Genomic DNA, 22,500 nt, shown 5'->3' on the forward strand with positions numbered 1-22,500 from the left:
AGTCTGTGACGTGCACTGCCTGGTGCCATTGCTAGGCGATCGTTCTCATGTAAAACAATAGCGCAAACCCATACAATCTTATGGGAAACCTTGTACTCTTTCTTTAAAACGTGTTTTCTCGGATGTCCGTCAAGACTGTCAAATGATTTATGCACCATTTAATATATACAATATGTACTGTGTCCAGATATGAAAATATTTAATTTTGCTGGTATATTTCTTCTACGAGTAAGCCATAAAGTTTTGTAGATATGGCAACTACATTATGGTTATTTTCACAGCAGTCTTTAATGACTGGTAAATTATCTGTGCTGCATTTACCAAGGACAATGTGTACTATATGTAGAAATAAAAATTTTACTTCTGTCTGCTGTGGTTTGTATACACTTGAGCAATATAGTTGACCAATTTGTCGACGTTATGTGCCTTTACTTTCCACTATCAATTTGCAGTCCTGTTTTACTCTAGAGGCAGAACTAATTACCGCTCTTTATTCATGGGTCAAACTGATACAATATGTTAAAATAATTGTCATCTCCAACGCTGTCATCCCATATAAGCTTCAGCCATAGGCATATGATATATAATATTAATAATAGCTTAGGTTCAATAGCCTGATACATAGCATATTCACTTGTGTGTACTGTTGGTTGGGATAAGTGAAACAAGCTCATCTTAGGCAAGGACACAGGGTTTCCAGTCTGAACCCGATTTTTCAATCTAAAACGTACTATGAACTTGAAGTTTCCTTTTTTAAGTAAAAATAATAATAATAATATTGAAGGATATACGACCTTAAGTGTTCTGGATCAAATTCAACAGGGCCCTGTCTATACCAGGTTTGAGAACTTATTAATAACATGTAAAGAACACTACCATAACATTTCATTAACACTTAAAACTGTAACAGCCCTGGATCTAGGCTTCATGATACTAGCCTATGTACATTGTTGTAGTACAAGTAGTAAGAAAAATAGTCAGGCATAACCATGGTTGTATGGACTGATGGTAACCCTACATACTAGTGACTTTTCAGGTAGATTTCAGCACACTGAACAACTTTTATTCCATACAATCCGTCATTGGAAGAATATTTTACGAGCTGTGGGCACGTAACACAGATAAACAACACCCCTGCTTTAACAACAAGTTATTACAATATTCCTTACGTATTTTATTAGATGTAAAAGAGGAGTGAAGTTGACTGCGATCTAACACACGTCTACTTGAGGTTATTTCAGCAATCATAAAGATTCTCTGAATGAAAAAAGGTCTCTTGTGAAATGTGATCCCCTGTTCTTTTGTGAATTTTTTCCTGTAATTGACACAGTTGATGACCCAGTATTGGCTGCCAGAAGTGGCTTTTTTGCCGTTGGTCCCCGCAGTTGATATCGATGCCATCTCTGACAACGATCGCATAATAATGGCGCCTTACGTGCACGAGACCGCATCTATATCTATGTATGTAACTACCAAGCTGCCTGAATTTACAGTAGCTCTAGAAACATGCTGTTGGCCTAGACCCACGAAACATTTTGCTAGGTAACGGTTCTTATTGCTCACCAAATTAAGTTCTTTACTGATTCGAAAGAACAATTAAATATCTATCTTTATTAAATTAATCTAACGGTATTGGTTAAAGTAATCAAATTTTTAAATGCTAAGTAAAAATAAACTCAAAGTATATAAAATTCGTGAGAATTCTACTATACTCTGTTGTTTTTTCCATCTGTCCACCTGCCTGTGGGTGTTTGCCCATGGTAACACTGCGTCCCGGGCTTTAAATATTATCCTATTTCGAATATTAACGTTGTAATTCGCATAGAGTAGATTATTAGAATACTTTTCAGTTGCAAATGTACGCCCAGATATCTTTTATTTACCTAAAACAAGTTAAAGCCCGGGATGCAGTGTTACCATGCACGACCACCACAGGCGGATGGAAAGATGGAAAAAAATAGAGTATAGGCACGCTAAAGAGAACGGAGCATAGTTAGTCACAGAGTCAAAGTATATAGGGTCTGCTCAACTCGGCAGTGGGGGCGGAGCTAATACTGTGACGTCGCAAGAGTAACATTGCCCGTGCTTCTCCATTGAATTACTTAAAGAAGCTTTAGTTTTAATACATTTAATCCATATCGCATGGTTTTTTTTTTTTATAAAATCTTGATAAAATCTGTAAAGGGGTCACATGCTTGATGTTTTTTGATACCCATTCAAAGTATATACGGTCTGCTCAACTCGGCAGTGGGGGCGGAGCTAATACTGTGACGTCACAAAAGTAACACTCCGTGCTTCTCCATTGAATTTCTTAAAGAACCCATAGTTTTTATACATTTCATCCATATCGCATGGTGTTTCTCATAAAATCTTGATGATCAAATCTGTAGAGAGGTCACATATTTGATTTTTTAAATGACCATTCTCTCATTTAGTCACCAAGCCTTGTTTTATTGCACAAAATATACCAGTTTGAACACTCATAGCTACTCCAGCTTTCTATATGTTTATTCTTTACTAATTTATTTACTTACCTATATACTGGTTTGCTGTATTCTCTTCAAGTCCATTTTTTATAACATGAACTTTACCTTTCTTCTCTCTCTCTCTCTCTCTCGCTCTCTCTCTCCTCTCTCTCTATCTCTCTCTCTCGCTCTCTTTCAGGTAGTAATATTATCAAGATTTTAAAAAATTCTTAAGAAATGTATTTAGTTCTGTCACTGTGTTCATACCTCACTTTGAAAAGCAACTTTTTTTATGATAAAGGTTAGAATGATAGATTAATTATATTTTCCAAATCTTATTATGAATACTTATTGTTATGCAATAAATACAAAGAAAATGTGGATACAGGCAGTGTAAAATATGGCAGTTACATTTGCACGACTTGACCACAAAAAAGAAAACAATATAAAAAGTATAAGAATTACATCATATACGATATAAGGTATCAAAGGAATAAATGATGAAGAAAATGATACAGGGAACCACATTTCCAGCAAATTTCTCATTAGCACTTCATATCACATAAGTATACTTCCGAACACATAAGTTTACATATAACACAAACTGTATACATAAAGGTATTAATTATGCATGCCTCAAACGATTATAATATTTTCGAAAAAAAGTACAAAAAGGTATTCGTCAGTCTGGCTGGATGTATCTGATGACGTTTCACAAGGGGAGGGGATAGATTTCAGATCACCCACGAACGCTTAATTTTTTATAACTTTTGCGTGCGAAGATAATTTTTTCTGTGCGCGATTATAGGTTTGAAAATAATTGTAATTGTGATGTGTCATATACCAATTGAAAGGGTATTCTTTGCCATTTTACATGGTATATGGCAAAATGTAATAAGATGAAAAATTATGTAAGAAAAATGTGGTAAATATTTACATAAAATTTAAAAATTTTGGTCCGTCTTTGACCTAGAATTCCTCAAAAATTTCTGAGAACACCTATGAATTTTATTTATGCATTATATAGTAAATTTTAATCAGCTTTCTTATCCATTTTTCAGTTTCTTTCTATCATCATCCCTTAGTCAGATACGCTACGAAACGTGAATGTATGTAGGTTGACGGATGAAATAATTGCACATTTTTGTGTGCGTGGATAATTTTTTCTGTGCGCGCTTGTGGGTTTGAAAGTAATCGTAATTGTAATGTGCCATATATCATTTGAAAGAGCATTCTTTGTACTTTAACGTAGTATACGGCAACATGCAATAAGAGGAAAATTTATATAAAAAAAAACGCCATCGCAAAAATAGTTATATGAAAATGTTATCGTAAATATAGTTTCATAAAGATATGGTCCTTTTGTAACTGATGACGTGAGCTGACCCTGTATACTTTGACTCTGGTTAGTCGTACCCCTTAGCAGTGACTTCGTTAAATTTAGAAAGTTAATATTAAGTACACAAATAAATTTACAAAGCTAACAATAATTATACAATTCCTCCAATTTAAGCTTAATAGTTTATAATCATTATGAATATATTAAGAGGTTTCCAATATTAACCCTTAACCAAATTCTCGTATTTTGAAGAAATAGTTTAGGGGTTAAATGTTGACGTATGAAATCAACAGGCATGCATAGCTACAAACATTAAGAGAAACGTAATTCTGTATTAGTAATAAGTTACCAAGAAACAATAAATGCTTAATAGGCTGATATAAAAGCATAAGCCCACATTTATGACATTTCTGCTATTCAGCTAGTAGCGACATTTATTGTTTTAGTTTGTGCACCTATAAACAGAGCTGCAGCAACTATTGAACTGCAAATATGTCCTCAAAAGACCAACCCGCGTAATACCACACTGCTTCAAAGTACTTCTGGTGTTTTGAACAATATCCCGAACTAGGAGTGTACTGACAAGAAACTCAACTGGATGTGATTCTCCCGCCAAATTATGGAGGCTGTTCGTTTTACCTCCCCATAAATTTTCACCTGCAGTGATCTTTATCAGTTTCGAGTTTTAAGTAAAATCTAGACTTTAAAAAATTAGAATTATACTTTTAATCAAATATTATTTAGTTTGAATTGTCCCAATTTACGTTAAAATGTACTGGCAAATATATGAAAAATTCAGAATTAAATACTGTGCATACGAAACCCGTATCTGTTGTTGACTTTGGACCGTGCTATTTACCTTTAAACTCGTGAATAAATTTTTTCATAGCCTGTGAACTAGGCAGCTTTATTAACAGGCATAAGATATAATTGATGGAGAAGTTCGAATTATTTAATACGCTTTCATCTGCATTAATAGATACTCAAATGAAATATCAAAATGCTATTCGGGACCATGTTACATTTTACCTGCCTCCCCTCAAGAACTTCAGCTCACTCTTGATGTATCATGTATACTGCCACCAAGCAGGGTAGCGCTGCTTCCAGAGAAACTTTAAGTAACCGGGAACCGCGGAAATTGATTTGGTGCCTCAAGTGTCTTGCGAATTTTTCGTTCATTATTTCACTAACGGTACGGTGTGCAGCCGATGAGTGCAGAAATGGACATAGGAAGTCTTCTAGAGACAATGGAATAGATAACCTTTGACAGGTAGGTAAAGCAAAAGGAATTTCTTTGCCCGTAATTTTATGCTAGTCAGTAGATGTCTATTGGCAGTATATAAATTTCTCTGTGGATTTGTCTTATGCTTTTGCATGACATTATTGTGGCTCGTAAGTGCATTGGCGATTTTAATTTTGAAATCAGAACACTCGTAATTTTTGTACATGCCATATAATATTGGGTTAAAAAAAAGGTATTGCGTGTTATTGAAAATTCACAGTAGTAAGTAGGCCTATAGGTCACTGTTGTGTCAAAGCTGTGACGCATAACGATAACTGCTGTACTTTGCCAGTCATTATGGATCTTTGCAATAGCTTGAGCTGTAGGATACTGTCTATGCCACGACTTCTTCTGGTTCAGACGCGTAAAGGAAGTATTTCACCTATTTGACATAATGCATTATATCAAACGTAGTTTCTCAATGGAATTCCTTTACGTCAGATTTAGTGGAGGTATTTCAGGATGACGTAAACAAACCGTAAAAAACAACTTCTCTTATACAGTTGGAAGTAAATATAGTTGTATTTGTATATGTGTAAATAGACGGGTTAAAATGATGTACTATTCATCAAGTTAACGATATCTCAAAGATGATTACTACCCAGATAATTAAGTCTGACATATTAGGCTACACCTATGTCCTCAAGCTACACATTGGTTAATATTCTAAATCATTGATCCTTGTTCTAAGTCATCTTCATTTCGAATATACTATAAATATAATTTTCTTGTATGAAAGTTACTGAACCATCATGCCAAGGAACCTTTAAGAATGGTAACAGCGAGAAAAGGAACCATTGCCAAGCTAACGCTAGGCCTATGCCAATAGGTTCGGTAGAATTTCTAGCGTTTTACCCCCTTTATTGAAAATAAATCAAAATTGCTTTCCTGTTGCAGTATATATTTAACAATTCTCCTTGTATTTTGGTGCAAAGCCATATGACCTTGCTAGCCTTTTCTGTCGTCGGTTTATTTACAAGACGCTGATAAGCTTAGCGGAAAACTCGCATTAAGCTAAACGTGTTATAAAATTCTCCGCTTAATAATGCTCCCGGAATTACTAAAGCAGCTAAAAGCACTAAAGGAAAAGCAGTATGTAGATGAATGCGAAACTGTGTCATAGTGATGCTATTTCAAAAAATTGCTTGCCGTTAAGCCCGCCACTAACTTCAACTAACGTTCAGGCCTATACCTGCACAGTTATAGCTGCGCAGTCGGACTGTGCAGGCATCTCTTCGCCACTTACGATACAGCCCAGACCGTTTCCCCAGCTCTCCGTAGGACCCATGGCGTCAACACACGATGCTCTCTCTAGCTGTAATTGGCTGGTTGACATCATAAAAAGAAATTCATAAACGTCGAGTATGACGTCCGGTGAAAAGAGTGGTTGATAAAAACGAATTAAATATTCCTATGTGAATTTTTAAATTTTAAATTTGGCCCTAAGGACTTTCATAATGTTTATGGAATATTTTATGAATGGAGGAAGAGTTCCATGGAAAGATAATTAAGATCGTATTCGTTTGCTTTCGTTTCAAAGATGACGCATATACTAGGCCTAACATTTTTTTTATATTTCATTAAAAGGGTTAATCTTGATTTGTTATTGTTTAAAGATAGACTTTCTTATGACGTGTTACAGTGAATGAAATTCCTTAGTTTACTACTGTCTTCATGTGTTACATTAGTGTGTTGATTAGTCCAATTTCATTTCAAAGCGAACTTCCGTGGGATGTAAGCAATGAAAAAACACACAGTCCAATTTTGTTGAATTTGTTTCCTCAAAAAGTAGAACGTATTTTGTTTTCAATTTAAAAATGAATTACATACATGGTGAATCATCATGAATAGACGCATAGGCCTATTCTTGTTTTACATTATTTTACCATGATAAATATTCATTCTCATTGAAAAACTGCCTTGCATATATGGTTTATAACTAAGAATAAACATACATGTAGTGCTTGGCCTTGTATAACGAGGCGCACTGTGGAGGTATTAAGACCTGCGAGTTATACGCAAGTATCGTGTTGTATACTTCTCATCCTCATCGGAGATTGCGAAGATAATTTCTAAGTCAGTCTCTTCCCTGGGTCTAAAGGCGGAGATATTTCAAACTTATGATGCTAATTTAACAATATATTTGTGAAACTACATCTCTTGAGTAGAGGCAAGACGGTGGGTAAGAGAACTTGATTCTAGGAGGGGAAGTAGAGTTCTTTGAGTTACAATGCATTTACAAAATTATAAGAGAGCAAAGCTTAGCTCAGCATACTAACATACAGACAGACGAACATGTGAGAGGAAGTCACGTAGACATCTGTGGGTTAGAGGTCAATAGGTTCTCAGGTGAAAGCACTGTGACCTGTTTGACACAACAATGGATTTGATTATCACAGGCAAATGCAAACCAGGGCGTCGCTGATTCAACACACCAAGGCCTAGCTTGCATTCTGTTTATCAATCTTTATCACACTCCTTGCTATCTCAACAGTGACCCCTTGGGTCATTGGCTTATTTATATATGGAATATATATATTTTAGATGTAACCCTTACATACATAGGTTTAATCTGTTCGATAGCCTTTGAATTTTACTTGTCAAAGCAAAGTCTCATACATATAGAAGGTTTCGATGAAATCTACAAGACATTCAAGAATGATATCACTTTCAGCCTTCATTATACAATATTATTTTTCCTGTGGAAAAATGGCAAAATTATAAATATATATTATTCTGACTTCCGTATCAATTATTAAAAACAAATAGATCCAATATATCATCAATTTAGGTATAAACACTTTTCAGAAATTTAATAAAACCCATCTCAGTGTCCTTAATTAGTACATGTTCCGCGGACAGCGAACTGAGCCAAAAAAGTTGTCCACCTAATTAAAGTTGCAATGCATCGCAGACGTTTGGACTGAGGTTCATCGAGATGAGCAATTTACTCAGGCTGCCTGCGCAGGCCAGAAAAACTGTGCAGGTTCGTCCACACTCGTTCGGTTAAACTGCACAGTCCAACTGTGCAGTTATAACTGCGCAGAGGGCATAACTGAACGTTAGTGCCCCCCCAGAAAATGAATGTTCATAGGACATCAGACGAACGTACTTTACAAGCTTGCGAACTTTAGGCCCCAAACTTAAAAAGTGCTTGTGATACACCTAAGAAGTACCCGTTTTCGTGTACACTTTTAGGTTTGTGCAAGCCTTAAATATGCTTGAAATAAACCTTAATAAAAGCCTTGAAAGAGCTTCAAAAAACCATGGTATAAACCATTCAAAAAGCCCTTACAGAACCTTAAATAGGCTTTATAAATGCCTCATAATTACCTATTACCTGCTTTTAACATACTTTATACAATCCTGTACAGAACCTTAAATAGGCTTTATAAATGCCTCATAATTACTTTTTAACTGCTTTATACAAACGTTGTAAGGATAATAAACAATTCTTATTGAGGCCCTGAAAATGTGTTTACAAGGTTTACATGAACCTTGCAATAGCTTTCATTAATAATTTTCAAGACCATAAAATGAAAGTTCTTATACCTTACAGTAAATAACTCAGAATAAAAGTTTTAATCTTGCTTATAATTTATTTTGCACCGACATGTTCCAGTGAGGACTAATACTGTACAAGTAAATAGTCAAATAATGTGGCCTCTGTTTTGTATATAAATAACCTACACATGCACTCGATTGAGTCTTACCTCAGTAACAACAACCTCATTCCATAAACAAATTACAGTAAAAAAAAAGTATATATAAAGTATGTATGTACATACATACATACACACATGAGACTTGTGCTAATGGACAGCTATTTTTATAAAACACACATACACATAAGTCTGTGCCATACTGAAGATTGCAACCACTTGGAATGATACAAACAAAAGATGAGAGATTCAAATATGTCACATCCCACCAAGCACATGAACCATTTGTTTTGGTTTTATTTCTATTTTTCTTTTGGTAACAGATATATGCATGTACAAACACAGAAAATATACATGAAATAAACCTTATAAAATATGCCAATATGTAGTACATATAACAAAAAAATAAATTAAATAAAATAATTTGGACGCACACACTTTCCATCTCCCTTCCTCTGTGGAGTCATTGATTTCTTCCTTTTAATTTCACTGAAGCGATAATAGCTGCCAAAAGCTGACTGTGAATACAGCTCCACCTATTCAACCAGATGCCATGACACAATTCAGCCATGCCTCAACCTCCATAAACAATTCAAGTCGCATCCTGAAAAAGAATGAATATATGTAGTTTTCCCTCTCTCTCACATTAGGCATTGTATGTGTTACTGTAGCCTACATACAGTGTTTTAGAACTGATTTTGCAAATCTTTAATTCAAGTTAACTGCACTTTATTAGTAACAAAATGATTAAAAAAAATATATACAGGAATATACCAGCACAATATTGGGTAGGGCTATAAAATTTCACAAGATATAATAAATTAACTGTTCTGGTAACTCACTACTCAGTCCATTATACTGTATGATAATGAACTTGCAGGCCCTGAGAAAAATATAAAGCTATACCTCATTCATTTTTATCCTGAACTGTGCAATAAGGCAATATCCCAGGCAAGCTTGTAAGCCGAACGCCGATTTGCTGCTACCGTACAATTACAGGTCTGAATCATTTATTTATTTTTTGCATTGGTTTTACAAATACAGTGCTTTATCATATTTTATAAAAATGTAAAGGTAATATTATCACAGCACTGAAACCTACAATGTTTGAAAAAAATTATTTGGTACAAGAACCAATCCTTTTCTCAATATTTACCATGAATATCTGTTCCTCAAATATTAATTGCACTAACATCACCCATTACTTTTCTTTTAATGCTAGAGGTCCTCCAGTAATGAAAGGGTAATTCTAGGGAATACTCCACGCCTTTTTTTATTTTCTTTTTTCCATAAAAATAATCCCCCCCCAAAAGGAACTTTGGGTAATTGTTACTATTAGAGCCACATGAGCTTATAAAAAGTAGATGCCTAGAATTAAGGAGAATAGTGTATAGAATGCATAGATATGAGTCAGTAAGGGATGAAATGTCTAATAGTGAAAATAATGATGTTTAAAGTGGAGGTTAGGTTAAGCAATATAGGTTAGGCTAGTACACAAAATTTAGTTTCCAAATAATGCTTTACAGACGCAGAGGTTAGGTTAAGCATTATAGGTTAGTGGAAAAAAAAAAAAAAATTTGTATACTAGGCTAACCTACAACGCTTAACCTAACCTGTTAATTAAGCAATTAAGCATTACTTGGACTGGAGGAAACTTTAAACAAAATTATTTTTGCTATTTGATATTTCCCCACTTAATGACTAGCCTAGTATCTACGCATTCTATACACTATTGGTAAGCGTTAAGAATGCGGGATCCACTGACCATTAATGTAAATAAATACAACCTAACCTAATATTACTTAATCTAAGCAACATAGCCCATGTTATCATTAAAAAGCTGATTTATTGTAAATTTACGAAGGTTAGGTTAAATAAGCCAAATAGTAAGTTAGACTATAGTTCTAGATAAAGAAATTGAAGAGGATCCCACATTCTTTACCCTTACCCCTTAGGTATTCTCCTTAATTCAGAGTGCTGAAAATTAAAGATTTTTAGATGTCCTCTGGAAATTCACAATTTCAGAATTATATGTCATTTTAAAAAAAGACAGCTTTTTTATGTTATTTTAGATATTGTTTTAATAAATTCAAGTGGGGCAGACCCTCCAGCAACTCAAATGTCCTCGAAATTAGGAGATATTGGAAATTGAAAATTGTCCTCCGGTACCTGAGCTTCCCATTTCTGGCACTCTATCTTAACTTTAGGAGTCTACTTTTTTAATAAGCTTGCACAGCCTTAATAGCCTAGTAAGAATCACCAAGTTACCAACCTTTTATTTGGGTTATCTATGCAAAAAAAAAAATAAATAAATAAAAAAAAAAATAAAAGGGAAAAAAACCTTGGTCAGTAAAATAGCCTAACCTAACCTCTGCATCAATCAAGCATTACCTAGTACCTAGATGGGGGGGGCTTGCCCCCATGCCCCCTTTGGAGGTGGGGGTTTCTCCCTCACATCCCTAAACTTAATTGCTTAGCCATACATTAGGTAGATACCCTAGCTACCTAGTACTAGCCTAGTAGTAGGTATAGGTTTACTTACCTAATTTTTGGCCGAGACCTTGTCACCTTGTACAGCCTACATTCTAGCCAATTTTAGTGCAGCCTAAAGGTTTGCTCACATTAAAACCCTTAGAACAAAAGCAACTCTTCCTAGAGTCGTAGGCATTTCAATTCCCCAAAGAAAATGCAAATTACTAGTATTCCCTACGTAGACTAACTACCTAGTAACAGTATGTACCTAGGTAGTAGCTACTTTTCTCTCATATTGTTATAGGGATATAGGTAGTATTATAAAATGATAGTAAAACATAATGGCATAATCTGCTGTCACTTACCTATGGGCCCTGGCTTTCCCAAGTCGTCGTCGTGATATCTATATCAGCTGGCAAGCACTTGCATGTAAATTTAATTCAGCCACTTTATTTCAAACAGATTCAGTTCGTGCGGCCCGCCAATTTGTTTACGCTGCTGCAGAGACATCTGGTGACTGGTGGCGGCATTTGGTGACCAATCATTTCCCACACAATTCAAATTTCTCGATCACACATAATTGCTGTATAATTTTGGGCTTATGTAGACATATTACATTACTTTATATGCTGTCGTTTGCTCACCAAATGAGGACGAATGTTTAAAACAACAATCAATAAAGGAAGTCTTTTTAAGGAATGGAAAAACCTTTAATTTTCCTCGAAAGGTGAAAAAGAGGTTTGTAGTATGTTTTTATATACTATAATATTACGATTTTTGTGCATCACTGTATTTCTGCATGTGACAGGTCTAAAATAAATGAGAAAACGCATAATTTACTGTAATTCGAGTTACATTATCATTGACGTCCTAAGTATGTGAAAAAAAAACGTCTGTTGGAAGTTTGTGAAGCACTCCCCTAAAAAGTGCCTTCATGAGCCTGAGATGAACAGTGTATTTGAAGCTCACGAACGTTCGCTTCCGGGGGGGATGGCAGGCCTTAGAAATGCTCAGTGATAGCTATGCGTAAAAGCTATTGGTTACGATAACGTGTATTAAAACATGCAAATAGGATGCAAGTAGCTCTGTGTTTGCTTATGTATGTATACGTATGCAGCTATACATACAGACATATATTCGTACACACACATACACACACACACACACACACACACACACACACACATATATATATATATATATATATATATATATATATATATATATATATATATATATATATATATATATATGCAAGTGAATGTTTGGATTTTGGATGTATGTTTGTTTGCTGATGAAATCTGAACCACTTGATTGATCTAGCCAAAAATCTGACACGTGACTATCATTAGACCCAACTGAATAATAGGATTGGTTTCAAACCAGTATCCCCGTGACAGACAGACAATAACAGACTAAACAAGAGATCCATAGACATTCGTTTACTGTAGTAACAAACTTGTACTCTATAGAAATCCGAACCGCTTGACCGATCTAAGCGAAATTTTGCATGCAGCCCTCATTTGACTCCGGAAAGAAAGGTTTTCACGTAGGTTTCAAACCCATAACCCCACCCCTTCCCCTACCCCCCAACCACTTTCCTTTTGTAAGTGGTAAATAACCACTTCGGGATTATCACACCATCATTTCATGTACTTGATACCACAGAAATATAATGTCGATATAATGTTTTTCTTTCTTGTGATTAATAATTCTGTATCAAAGTTTGAGTTTAGGTTTAACGTGGATATGTGTTTTGGTTTATTGGGGGTGGGGATGTGTTTAAGATTAATGGGGGTTGAGAAAGGTGTAATGGTGGTGTGTTTAGGCATAGTATGGGGTGTGTTTAGGTTTAGTGGGGTTGTATTTAGGCTTAGTGAGGGGGCGTGTCCATGTTTTGTGGGTGATATGTGTTTAGGTGTAATGGTGGGTGCATTTAGGTTCTCTTGGGGTGCATTTCGGTGTAGTGAGAGGTATGTTTATGTTTAATGGAAGGTATGTTTAGGTTTGGTGGGAGAGGTTGTTTAGGTTTAGTGGTGGATGTGTTTAGGTTTAGTGGGGGATGTGTTTAGGTTTAGTTTGGGCATGTTTTGATTACGGTGTGTTTAGGTGTAGTGGGGCCATATTTAGGTTTAGTCGGTGGTATGTTTAGGTTTAGTGGGGGTGTATGTAGATTTAGTGGTGTGTGTTTGGGTTTAGTGGGTTTGTGTTTTGATTTATGGGGTGTGTAGGTTTAGTAGGGTGTGAATTTATTTAGGTTTAGGTGGTGGTGTGTTTAGGTTTAGGTGGAGGTGCATTTAGGTTTAGTGACGGATGTATTAAGGTTTAGTGGAAGTGCATTTAGGTTTTAGTGACGGATGTATTAAGGTTTAGTGGAAGTGCATTTAGGTTTAGTAGGTGGTGCATGTTTAGGTCTAGTGGTGGTGCGTTTAGATGAAGTAATGGATGTGTATAGGTTTAATAAGGGTGTGTTTTGGTTTAGTAGGGTGTGTTTAGGTTCAGTGGGGGATGCGTTTGGGTTGAGTGGGGGTGTCTTTCGATTTTGAGAGTTTAGGTTTAGTTGGAAGTGTTTATAGGTTTAGTGGGGTTGCATTTAGGTTTAATGGTTGGTGTGTATTTAGGATTAGTGGGAGGGGTGTTTAGGCTTAGTTGACAATATGTTTAGGTTTAGTGGGGGTGTTGTGTTTACTTTTAGCGTGGGTGTGTTTAGGTTTAGTGGGTTATGTCTTTAGCTTTAGTGAGGGTGTATTTTGTTTTAGTGGGGTATGCTTAGGTTTTAGTGGGGTGTTTCAGTTTAGTGCGGTGTGTGGCTAGTGTGGGTGTGTTTTTTACTTAGGGGGTTTAGGGGGTTTATTTAGTGGGGGTCTGTTTAGGTTTAGTTGGAGTGTGTCATTTAACGGGTACATGTTAATCAAAAGCAAACGCGTGTTACTTCCTTTCTAATGTAAATAACCAGCTGTCATTCAGAGTATTCCCGGACAGCATTGGGTTGATCACTAGTATATATAATAGCAGCCTATTGCTTTTAATTCTCGCTTATTTATTATGGAAATTTTTTATTTTATTGTGGTCATATTTATCATTATTGTACAACATATTTGTAAATATTTTTCTTTGCTAATCATAGTTGAAGTCAAGAATTTTTCATTCATAATATATATATATATATATATATATATATATATATATATATATATATATATACATACATATATATATATATATATATATATATATATATATATATATATATATATATATATATATATACATATATATATATATATATATATATACTATATATATATATATATATATATATATATATATATATATATATATATACATATATATATAATATATATTTATATATTTATATATATATAAATTATTAGTTGTGAATGATTTTGAATATGCTGCCGTTAGTGTTCACACACATATAATGTATAATTGACTCACGAAGATTTGGAAAGTGATGAATATCTAAATAAAGACAAAATCCACGAAGGAAAGTGGAACATTGGAGCACCGCTGCGAGGACTTTCAACTTCTCGTCCTCTACTAAGCAGACTAATATAAATATGGCAATAAGTTTACAAAAAAGCTTGTGTAAATGATAGATAGGGATTGTAAAGGAAAATATGTACCTGGAATCCAACACGGCTGAAGAATTAGTAAACCTACACAAAATAGGGGTAAATCTAAGACCCCTGCTTTGGGTAGGTCTGCTAATTCTTCAGCTGTGTTGGATTCCAGGTACATATTTTCCTTTACAATCCCTATCTGTCATTTATACGAGCTTTCTTTGTAAACGTATTTTCATATTTATAGTCTGTTTAATAAAGGACGAGAAGTCGAAAGGCCTCGCAATGGCCATCGTTTCAATTTCCTTTGTAGATTTGTCTTCACACACATACATACGTAAATACATATATATATATATATATATATATATATATATATATATATATATATATATATATATATATATATATATACATCAGGTAGATCGTGATAAAACATTCAGGAGTCCCAGGAAGACAGCAGTCTAAGAAGCATGTTTTATTTATGTGAAACGTTTCATGTTGCCTTCAACACATTCATCAGTACTGCAATAATAAAAAAAATTATATAATAAATTACAAGATAAAAGCACAAATTATTACCAAAAAACAGCTAAGATTAAAAAATTTGAAACCTTAAAATAAAAAACAAAACATGAGTAAATGAGGAAGGCTACCTATTCAAGGAAAGGAAAAGAGCCAAGTGACCACAACAGTTCATACATGCCCAGACAACACTTAAGCCAGAGAGAGAGAGGAGACGAAGAAACATTAGAGGTTAAGCCTGGAGAGAGGTGCTTGATTAATAAAGACTCAAGGGTCGTTAAGTAGGCTGTTTGTTTAGTAGTGCCTATTATTGAAAAATGTTTTTTTTTCACTGTAATTTTGCATTTTTGGATGCATGAGTCCTCAAATTAGAAAATTCCGGATTGGATATTCTTGACCCTGTCCTATAACTAAGACCTAGATGGCTATAATATCGAACCTGCAACAGTCTTCGAGAGGATCCAACGTAATTACCAAGGCATCTTGGGCATTGAAATTTATATATTATGTTGGATCTCATGAATTCTTGAAGCTAGTTCTTATAGCTGAAGAAACTCCAATTCTCTTAGGGTTCATAAGAATGAGGTTTAATTTCAAAAATCCTACCTCGGAATTAATATACTTTCATATATGTTTAACCGAAGAGGAATTTTTTAGGCGATAATGGAAATGCCGGCCGACGGGCACGAACCATCGACATCTTCAATTCCAGGACAGTGAATTAGATATTAAAGGACATTTGTAGCTCGATATACGTATATGAATCACGGTAAATGTGATATGACTTATATATATATATATATATATATATATATATATATATATATATAATATATATATATATATATATATATATATATATATGAAGAGCGAAGAAGGCAGGCCAGTAAACTCAAGTGCAAAGTACACCGTGAGCAGGCATAGGAACAAACATGGCGATGAATTATGCATTATAAGTCATTCCTACGCATTTCACATTCACAAGAATGCATCCTCAAGGATCTGAACAGTTAGTAGTAAAAAATACAAATTTACATATGGTTTTAAACTATTCTTACATAAATTGAAAGGTAAAATATTATGCATACTTAAACTAAAGTAGATTAAAAATTTGCATAATATTTCACCAAAGATAAAAACGTACATGTTGATAAAAAATAAAAACCAGATAAAAGCATTTATATAGACAAGAGAAGGGCATGTCTATGTGGTCTCCATGAAGCCCTACTGCATATTCCCGAACTTTAACTGAGTACCGGGAGCAGATTCCCGAACTGTAACCGAGTACGGGGAGAATATTCCCAAACTGTAACCAAGTACCAGGGAGCATATTCCTGAACTGAACCGAGTACCGGGAGCATAATCCCAAACTGTAAATGAGTACCGGGGAGAATATTGCTGAACTGTAACCGAGCACCAGGGAGTATATTGCCGAACTGTAACGAGTACAGGGAGCATATTCCCGAACTGTAACCGAGTACCGGGGAGCATATTCCCGAACTATAACCGAGTACGGGACGCATATTCCCGAACTGTAACCGAGTACCAGGACGCATATTCCTGAACTGTAACCAAGTACCAGGACGCATATGCCCGAACTGTAACCGAGTACTGAGAAGCATATTCCCGAACTGGAACCGAGTACCAGGACACATATGCCCGAACTATAACCAGAACCGGGGAGTATATTCCCGAGCTGCAAACGAAAACCGGGACGCATAATCCCGAAACTGTAACGAGTACCAGGACGCACATGCCCGAACTGTAACCGAGTACTGAGAAGCATATTCCCGAACTGGAACGAGTACCAGGCCACATATGCCCGAACTATAACCAGAACCAGGAGTATATCCCGAGCTGTAAACGAAAACCGGGACGCATAATCCCGAACTGTAACCGAGTACAGGACGCACATGCCCGAACTGTAACCGAGTACTGGGGAGCATATTCCCGAACTGTAACCGAGTATTGGGATGCATATTCCCAAACTGTAACCGAGTACCGGGACGCATATTCGCGAAATGTAACCAAGTACCGGGACGCATATGCCCGAACTGTAACCGAGTACTGGGGAGCATATTCCCAAACTATAACCTAGTACCGGGGAGCATATTCCCGAACTGTATCCGAATACCGGGGAGCATATTCCCACACTGTAACTGAGTACTGTGGAGCATATTCCCGAAACTGTAACTGGAGTACTGAGGAGCATATTGTCGAACTGTAACCGAGTACCGTGGTGAGCATATTCCTGCACTGCAACCAAGTACTGTGGAGCATATTCCCCGAACTGTAACTGAGTACTGGGGAGCATGATATTCCTGCACTGTAACCGAGTACTGTGGAGCCTATTCCCAGGACGTGTAACTTGAGTACTGGGAAGCATATTCCCGAACTGTAATCAGAGTACTGTGGAGCATATTCCCGAACTGTAACCGAGTACCGGGGAGCATATTTTACCGAACTGTAACCAAATAAGTACCAGGACACATATTCCCAAACTGTAACTGAGTACTGAGGAGCATAATTGTCGAACTGTAAACCGAGTACCGGTGAGCAATATTCCTGCACTGCAACCAAGTACTGTGGAGCATATTCCCGAACTGTAACTGAGTACTGGGGAGCATGCATATTCCTGCACTGTAACCGAGTATTGTGGAGCCTATTCCCAGACTGTAACTGAGTACTGGGAAGCATATCCCGAACTGTAAACAGAGTACTGTGGAGCATATTCCCGAACTGTAACCGAGTACCGGGGAGCAATTCGCGAACTGTAACCAAGTACCGGGGAGCACATTCCTGGAAACTGTAACAAGTACCGGGGAGAATATTCCTTGAACTGTAACGAGTACGGGGAGCATATTCTGAACTGCCTAAAAACGAGTAACGGGGAGCATATTCCCGAACTGTAACCGAGTACCAGGACGCATATTCCCGAAATGTAACTGAGTACCGGGACGGCAATCCCATGCCGAACTGGTGTAGCCTGAGTACTGGGGGAGCATATTCCCGAACTGTAGCCAAGTACCGGGACACATATTCCCGAATTGTAACCAAGTACCGGGACGCATATTCCCGAATTGTAACCAAGTACCGGGACGCATATTCCCGAACTGTAACCGAGTACCAGGACGCATATTCCCGAAATGTAACTGAGTACCGGACGCATATGCCCGAACTGTAGCCGAGTACCGGGGAGCATTTCCTCAACTGTAGCCGAGTACCGGGAGTATATTCCCCAACTGTAGCCGAGTACCGGGGAGCATATTCCCGAACTGTAGCCGAGTACCGGGGAGCATATTCCCCAACTGTAGCCGAGTACTGGGGAGCATATTCCCCAACTGTAGCCGAGTACCGGGGAGCATATTCCCGAACTGTAGCCGAGTACTGGGGAGCATATTGCCCAACTGTAGCCGAGTACCAAGGGGGGAGCATATTCCCCAACTGTAGCTGAGTTACTGGGGAGCATATTCCCAAACTGTTGCTGAGTACGGGGAGCATATTCCCGAACTGTAACGAGTACCCAGACCTTCCCTGAAAGGCCTACCTTTTCCAACATATATACACGACGGTTCCTTTCGGTCCCAATTTACAATTGTATATTAATACTTTGGCTTATTCAGTGTCAAACTTATACCTGTCAATCCATTCGTATTAGGCTCCATGTTTTCGATTCAAAGATCGATTATGTCTCCTCGTGTCCTCTAGCAGAGTATATTCTTGTTTGAGATGTAGGTTCTTCTCAAAAGATAATAACGGTGCGCGTACACTGCCACGGGGTAGTTAAGGTAGCCACTAACTTTCAGTTATGACTGCACAGTCGGCCTTTGCAGGCAAAACTGAAACCAATAACGTTTAGTTATAAATGCGAGGATATAAACTGCTCAGGTATAAGTGAACGTTAGTGGCGGACTTTAGTTTTCGTACTGGCTACCTATCTTACCCTGAACAGTCCAGTATACGTCAACATAGTCAATAAATACGACGATTTCATATTCTGGACCAAAACTCTAATCCAAATAAATGACGGATTCTCGAGTCTCTCTTCATCAAACAGCTTGTTCCGTAGTTTGAACACCCGTCAGTATTCACTCTATTGTACATCTCTTAACCTGTTTTTTTATGCACATACTATAGTTTTTTATTCTTTTGTCATGCTAGGTCGACCATCAGTATTCCTCAAATTTTATATATATATATATATATATATATATATATATATATATATATATATATATATATATATATATATATATATATTCATCTCATTTTTTCATCATGTATGCTGGTATTTATGGTGTAATTTGATGTCAATTTTTAATCTACGCTAGGTTTATTCATATTTGCATTTTCAGACAATTTGTAAATATATTTCTTATCGTTATTTATACGGATCCCTGAGGATGCATTCATGTGAATGTGAAATGCGTTTGAATAAATTATAATGCATTCGTCATTTTTGTTCCTGCTCCTGTATATTATATATACATACACACACATATATATATATATATATATATATATATATATATATATATATTTAATGAGTGTAGTACTATGATATATACATATACATATATATGTATATGTATATATATATATGTATATATATATATATATATATATATATATATATATATATAAATATATATATATATTCCTTTTTCATCCTCTGAAAGTTTCCTTGTTTTCTTCGTGAATGTCATACTCTAAAGAATTATGGCTTTAGGTGCAGTAAAGACGAAGTTTGGACGAACAAAAATGATATATGTTTTCCCCCAAGAGATGAAATAACGAGGCTCAGTTCCTAAGAAGGTTTTCGGTTCATATGAATTTTATCCAAGAAATATTCTGGCCAAAAGCCAAAAGGCCTTAAGATGATCATGAAATACTTTGGCTGTGGCAGTAATTCCTTACGAAAAAAAATATGATACTAGCGCTCATTTGCTTTCTTTAGAATATTCTTTCAACGTCTTCCTCTCAAAGAAATCGAAAATCCTTTGAGTGTCATTTTCTTTTTTTTTAAATGCGCAAATATTTACATAGAACAAGCCAAATTGTATTCGCTTTCAAAAGCAAGTTTCATAGAATGAAAAGTGAGCTGTCATTAAAAGTATGCAATCAGTGTGAAAAAAGGACAAATGATAACAAGCAAAGAGACAAGTGAGTAATTCATATACACTACAATGGTCTTCTTCTTCATTAAGAAAAGGTTTGATGCTACTACCTAGCACATAATTTTCACATCTTCAAACCCATAACTCTTTAACCTACTAATCATTTTCTCAGCATTGATGTCTGCATTCTCCCGACAATCCAGTGACCCGAATAAACGAAATCATGCTTAACTAATACACCATTTGATGTCAGTTATGTCACGACCTTCCTACATTCATACACAGGTTTCTTCACAAGTTTACCCGTTTCTCCACAGTAAGTTAGATGACATTTTAAATCTCTATATAAGGTAACTAAAGGGCCTATCTAATAAAGTATATTTTTATCTTGAAAACTAAAGGCAAGAATTTGAAGTAGATTAGATCACACCGACACCCCGATTGTCTTCATATAACTTACTGTAGTATAAAAATGTGTACTTAACACATAACCTACTTAAATGGTGGAAAACATCTGTAGGTAATGGTAAGCTAAAACTTACCAAATGACACTCAGCGTTTGTTATATCTAGCACATAATCTATACACAAGTGGTTAGTGTTTTAGTCCAATCAATAATGTCTTAGAATAAAGAGAATGTGTAAGGAAGCATTCATTTTAACTTAACATCTAAGTATCAGAACTAGCTAATGCTAAAGTGGGTCTGAGGTGCTCCACAAGTTCCGCTAGGAAAGGGCACTACTTATGAGTCTTCTATATTCCGGACAGGTAGAGAATGGTCGTATTTCTCTTTGAAATGTTTATTATGGATTCTCTGTGTTTTAAGTTCCCCACTCCATTTGTTATCTTAACCTGTTACCTAAAATCCAATTGTAGTGAAGTAATGGGGAGATCGTTCCTCATTTTTCTTAAGTTCAGTTGTCGCTGAGTAACCTTTCACTTTCTTAACTAAATCTACCATATTCTGCTGTTGAACCATCCTCCTCTGCTCTCACTATTTTCGTTATTGGCATTCTTCCTTGACTAGTTTTAGGCATTAATATGCCTATTGTGTACTACACTTATTCTGCCGGTCGTGCTGTCACTGACAACTAAATCCATTAAATAGCAACTTGGCAATCAATATGTTTTGAATGAACATCATTCAGATTTCTGAAGCAATCGAGCAAATATTTATATTTGTGTAAAAAGAAACAATGCTCACAACATGTTATTATACATTACTCTCATCTAACTTTCGCACAGAAAGATTGAACACGGTCAGTTAACATTTTAGTCTTTACTGCGAGAATGGTCTGAACCACTGGCCATAACCACCTGAACTCTCTGGCACAGTCAGACACCTCCAACTTGTAGCTCTTCCCAGCACTTGCTTTGCTGGGCTCTCGCTATGTGACCTGCCCGCAAATTCCCGAGACGTATACTGTTGTAGATTCACGTCAACCGTGCATTTGATGTCTAGGCCAGTCCCTTACGACGCTCCTGATTGGCTGTTGATAAGCCAATCAGAGGGCCGGAAACTCTCAGTATCTCTCGAGAGAGTTCACATAGGAAGGATGAATGTTCCACCTCTCCTGAAAGACTTATCCCTCAGGAGGGGTGGAACACAGATCTTACCATGTGAACTCTCGAGAGAGACTGAGAGTTTCCAGCCCTGTCATTGGCTTCTCAACAGCCAATCAAGAGCGTCGTAAGGGACTGGCCTAGACATGAAATGCACGGTTGATGTGAATCTACTATAGTATTGCACCAGCCCCGGTTTTTCTCCATGCCTTTAAGTTAGATTAGTTAGGTTGGATTAGGTTAAGTCGGTTATGGAAGTTGATTGAACATAATTTGGGTGTGGGAAACATAATGAAATTATTTTCAAGAATATTCTACGGTTAGTTTTAAGACATGACCCCCGGATTTTTTCAGGGAAGGTCTCTTGGTTATAGTTCGGGAATATGAGACCCGCCCCTTGAAACGATTCTTGAAACACTGGTAAGGCTTCATTTTTAAAAAAACACCTTGAAATATTTACAAAAATTTTTGTTTCCCATTCAAACGCCTAT

The sequence above is a fragment of the Macrobrachium nipponense genome, chromosome 1 (assembly GCF_015104395.2).
Source record: "Macrobrachium nipponense isolate FS-2020 chromosome 1, ASM1510439v2, whole genome shotgun sequence".
Taxonomy (NCBI): Eukaryota; Metazoa; Arthropoda; class Malacostraca; order Decapoda; family Palaemonidae; genus Macrobrachium; species Macrobrachium nipponense.